Below are 5,592 nucleotides of genomic sequence, written 5' to 3'. Positions count from 1 at the left end.
ATCAAATGAAAATCCTGCGTCCTAAGAAGCCTTCCTTGAAAAACGCAAACACATACAAATATGCCTATTTACTTTCTCTTTAGGAATGAATCAAACTCTCCCTTTTTTATCTTTTCTGTTGGTGCATTGTTTTCTCTGTTTCTGATCAAATTCAAGGCCACCTGTAATTTTTGTTTGTGGTACCTAGTGTATTGATGGAATGTATTTTTTCAGTTGTTATGTTGTTGGTGTTGTTTAGTCCCTAAGTCGTGTCCAACTCCTTACGACCCCATGGACTGTAGCCCACCAGGCTCCTCTGTCCATGGGATTTCCCAGGCAAGAGTACTGGAGTGGGTTGCCATTTCCTTCTCCAGAGGATCTTCCCAACCCAGGGATCGAACCCATGTCTCCCTTATTGGCAGGTGGGTTTTTTTGTTTTGTTTTGTTTTTACCACTGAGCCACCTGGGAAACCCATTCTTTAGTACATTTATACTAATGTTTAAATTAATTTGGGGCATGTGCTCCATCTCTGACCAACAACTTCATATAGAAACTTAATACATAAACCTGACCACACACAACTCTGCCATATGATAGAAAGAATTCCACATTTCAGGTGGTGAGTGACCCATCTTAAGTAATATCTCATATAGTAAAATTCTGGTATGAGTAAGCCTATTTTAAGGCCCAACATATAACAACCTAAGCTTTGAGAAGACCTAGAACACTTATATTTCACATGTGAAAGTGTTATCAGAGATCACCAAAGCCTTAGTTTCTTGCGGGACAATTCATTCAATTGAGAAAGGAAATCAACTCTATAGCCAAAGCTGCTTCCCATTTTAAAAAGGAAAAAGAAAATTCCTCTCAAACAGGACAGATGGTAAAAACTGATATGCACAGGTCTCCACGTCCATCACTGGTGTTGCCAAGGACACATGCACAAACCTGTGGGCTCTGTCGTGGGCTCTGTCGTGGGCTCTGTCGTGGGTCAGTGGCAGTGGACTGGGGTCCCTCTCGTGGACATCCGCCCGACTTGTCCTCTTCAGCATTTCTGCAGAGGGGGGAGGGGTGAAGGAAGTGCTCCCTTTATGCCGTGACCCCACATGTACCATCCGCACCCCACCTCTGTTCAGGAATGACAACCGAGTCCAGGATGGGGTTCTCTGTGGGTGGTGAGTCTGTGGGTTCACACACCAGAGGCTGATCCTTCCTGCTGTCCCTTTCTGCTGGGTCCTGACTCTAACGCTGAAAAGTTCCAGCTCTTCTTTCCTATCTCCTAGCTCTACCCATCCTGGCTTTTTGTTCTCACTTGACTAACTCATCACTGTCTTTCTTCCTTCCCCTTTCCCCAGCCCTTGTGTTTTCTAGGTTCAGGAATAGGAAAGCTCTGGCATCCTACTCATTGTCTCCCTCTTAGTTCAGCTGCTTCTTTGAATCTTGGTTTCTGCTGAGGAGCCAGCTAGGAGAGGGCTCCTGAAATCAATGAAGGACAAACACACACCCAAGACAAACATAGTACTTCAAAATGCGTGTGTACTTGCTCAGTCGCTTCAGTCGCTTCAGTCGGTCGCTTCAGTCATTCCGTCTTTGCAACTTTATGGTCTGTAGCCCGCCAGGCTCCTCTGTCCATGGAATTTTCCAGGCAAGAATACTGGAGTGGGTTGTCCTACCCTCCTCCAGGGGATCTTCCCAACCCAGGGATTGAACCAGCGTCTCCTGCACTGCAGGAAGATTCTTTACCGTCTGAGCCACCGGGGAAGTTCTCATGCTTCAAAATACCACCTGCCAAATGATTTTTAGAAATTCTACTATTTTAGGGCTGAAAAGGGTAACCAATTATTAGTCTAGTTCTTGCATTTATTTATGGGAAAACTGAGGCCCTGAGATGTTAAAGGATTTGCTCAAAGTCACCTCGTTAGTGGTAGAGGCAATGCCATGGTCCATATCTCCTTGTCTTCAGGCCAGTATTGTTTCCAGAAGACTGTGTTGCCCCTTAGGTAAGAACTCAATTACTATATTAAACCCTAGATTAGGATTTCTAATCAACCCTAGATCGTTTGTACTGGATTTAAGTTTTAATGAAAAGGGTACAATCTTGTTACCTGTACCAGAAGAACTTGAATAACTGAAATTAAGCATTCTTCTCAAAGAATTCAGAAAGGAATATTTCTCGGTTCAATTCAGTTCAGTTCAGTCACTCAGTCGTGTCTGACTCTTTGCGACCCCATGAATTGCAACACGCCAGGCCTCCCTGTCCATCACCAACTCCCGGAGTTCACTCAGACTCATGTCCATTGAGTCAGTGATGCCATCCAGCCATCTCATCCTCTGTCATCCCCTTCTCCTCCTGCCCCCAATCCCTCCCAGCATCAGAGTCTTTTCCAATGAGTCAACTCTTCGGATGAGTTGGCCAAAGTATTGGAGTTTCAGCTTTAGCATCATTCCTCCCAAAGAAATCCCAGGGCTGATCTCCTTCAGAATGGACTGGTTGGATCTCCTTGCAGTCCAAGGGACTCTCAAGAGTCTTCTCCAACACCACAGTTCAAAAGCATCAATTCTTTGGCGCTCAGCTTTCTTCACAGTCCAACTCTCACATCCATACATGACCACTGGAAAAACCATAGCCTTGACTAGACGGACCTTTGTTGGTAAAGTAATGTCTCTGCTTTTCAATATGCTATCTAGGTTGGTCATAACTTTCCTTCCAAGGAGTAAGCGTCTTTTAATTTCATGGCTACAGTCACCATCTTCAGTGATTTTGGTTATTTATCATCAAACTGAAGAAATGGCCTAGAGGAGGTGCTCCCTCTAAGTCAACATGTAATGAAGCAATGCATCATTAACCAATCAAAGAGTGTCGCTCCTGGATGAAAAACTGCTAACCAGAACTCAGTTTTTCTGAACAGACTGTAAGAGATACTGAGAAGGCTTATCCTTAGGGTACAAATGAGTGTTTTCTGCCACATTTCAGTATTCATTATTTCTTCCTGGTCTTGGGTACTGGAAGTCTCTTCCAGTTAACTTAAATCTTCGTGTGTCACATCCTGTCTGAACCTCAGGGTTCTGGAAGAAAATAGGATTCAAGAAGCCAGGCATCCAATCCTCCTGTATCTTTTACAACCTGTGTCTCCTTTGCTCTGGAGAAAGGGCACTGTGTCAGTACGCCATATTTACCACTAGAGGGCACTTTGACACTTGTTTTTGACTACAGTTTTTCAGACTCCCGAATTGCAAACATCGGTACCTGTTGTGTTTACACATTAGTAGTATTTCGTAGCAGCTCTAAAGAAATGCTCTCCCTGTCCAAGATAACAGTCTGTGATTCTTAACAAATATTGGTTGATGATGGGGACAGTTGCAAGGGATTCTAGTTAATTAAGAGGAAATTGATAAGTGTTAACCCTCTAGTTGTGGGCAGAATTCTAAATGCAGGAATTAGGGGGGGAAACTCAGAAGAGATGGTGCCTGTGCTTTGGTTGTCTGCCTTAGTAGGAAAGCACCCAGAATAATACTATGGTTTACCAAACAGTGCAGACTGAAGTGTAAGCTCTGTCTGACACAGGCATACGGCTGGCAGGCATCAGAGTTCAATTTTCTCATATTGTTCTCTCAAGGTCTTTTAAGCTCAGTATATTATACTATCCCATGATATATTAAATCTTCATTTGCCCTTCTTTTGTGTTTCCTGGGAGATTTAATCATTATGCCATTAACATGTTTTCTAGTTTTGACTTTATACTGTATCTACTTACCCCCACATGATTTCTGCTTGGATGGGGAGAAACAAAAGAGGGTTCCTGAGATGGTATCGCTATTCCCCTTCAACGGAAAGGTCAACCAACTGTACTTTTTATGAGATGGTAACTGTTTTGGGAGGAACCAGCTTTTGAATGTAAGAAAGTCCAGGAACTCCCAAATGAAGACAGTCAAAGAGCTGAAAACCCCTGATAGAAAGATACCCTTTGGCCAGAAGCACGGGTTTTATTCACTAAAGACATTTTTTATGACATTAAAATGCAAATTCAAACACTGCCTGTAAAATCTGACACCAGCATATGTTTTCAGAATTCTTCATCATTCCATTTGCAAGCTCATGTCCCATAAAAGATGGTTTAGTCTTGGAAATTGGCTCCATTGGCATGCACAGCAGTGTTAGAACTTGTTCAAATGTTAATGCAAGTGATTGCTGTTAATTTCCTGTTTACCCTAATACAAAAATGTGAAACTATTCATTCAGCCAGCATTTATTCTCCTTCAGATTGGTCTCCCACCCAGCTCTCTCATTCCTACAGAAATGCCTTCCATTCCATTCATTTCTCCCATGCTTCCACTATTTTTGTTTAATTATTTACCACTGGGTTTTAAAAATTAAAACCATATCATAAAACTTTATATTGATTATCTAACATCAACATTCAATCTAAACAGAATAATAATTATTCTGTTAACCTGTTTCTTAGTTGCACTTTTATAGGAAAGATTTTTTTTAATTACTTATTTATTTGGCTGTGTTCAGTTTAGTTCAGTCGCTCAGTCGTGTCCGACTCTGCGACCCCATAAATTGCAGCACGCCAGGCCTCCCTGTCCATCACCAGCTCCCGGAGTTCACCGAAACCCACGTCCATCAAGTCGGTGATGCCATCCAGCCATCTCATCCTCTGTCGTCCCCTTTTCCTCCTGCCCCCAATCCCTTCCAGCATCAGAGTCTTTTCCAATGAGTCAACTCTTCGCACGAGGTGGCCTAAGTACTGGAGTTTCAGTTTTAGCATCATTCCTTCCAAAGAACACCCAGGACTGATCTCCTTTAGAATGGACTGGTTGGATCTCCTTGCAGTCCAAGGGACTCTCAAGAGTCTTCTCCAACACCACAGTTCAAAAGCATCAATTCTTCGGCGCTCAGCTTTCTTCACAGTCATTATAGTATACGGAATCTTTAGTTGTGGCATGTGGGATCTAGTTCCCTAACCAGGGATCAAACCCCAGCTCCCTGCATTGGAAGCAAGGAGTCTTAGTCACTGTGGCTCCTGTATTGGCAGGTGGATTCTTTACCACTGAGCCACCTGGGAAGCCTATAGTCTAACTATAATATGCCATAAAATGCACCATTTTGAAGGGCACAATTCAATGGTCTTTAGTATACTCACAGGTGGTGTGAGGTCCATGAAGGTACTCAGCTGGTGATGGATGAAGGGCGTGCAGGGTGGAGTTTGGGAGAGTGGGCAGCCATATGATGATGTCCTAAAGGATAGAGAAATAAAGAAGAGTGTGCAAAGGTGAAAAGGAAAGCTGTGGGAGCGTGTGATCCCTCCATACTAAGATGGACATGCAGACAGCAGAAGGTCCAGCAGGTGGAAGAAGTCAGTCAAGGGCTCTTTAGCCTCATAAGAGTTTAAATCCAATTGCAGAGCAAAGCACATTCATGCACAAAGCAACCGGGGTCCTTCTGCGTAAATGTGTTGGTGAATCTCAGGGTAGAGACAGAGCCCACCACTTAGCTGATCAGGTTTACCTTATGCCTACTCACAGTTGGCACAGTCATGGCCTCTCCTCCTTGGAGCCATGGGTCATGCTATCCTTCCATCCTAAATGCCAAACCTAGAACTCTCCCA

Source organism: Bubalus kerabau, chromosome 3, assembly GCF_029407905.1.
Source record: "Bubalus kerabau isolate K-KA32 ecotype Philippines breed swamp buffalo chromosome 3, PCC_UOA_SB_1v2, whole genome shotgun sequence".
NCBI classification, from domain to species: Eukaryota; Metazoa; Chordata; class Mammalia; order Artiodactyla; family Bovidae; genus Bubalus; species Bubalus kerabau.
The sequence above is the reverse complement of the archived record's forward strand: the minus strand, read 5'-3'. Positions refer to the sequence as shown.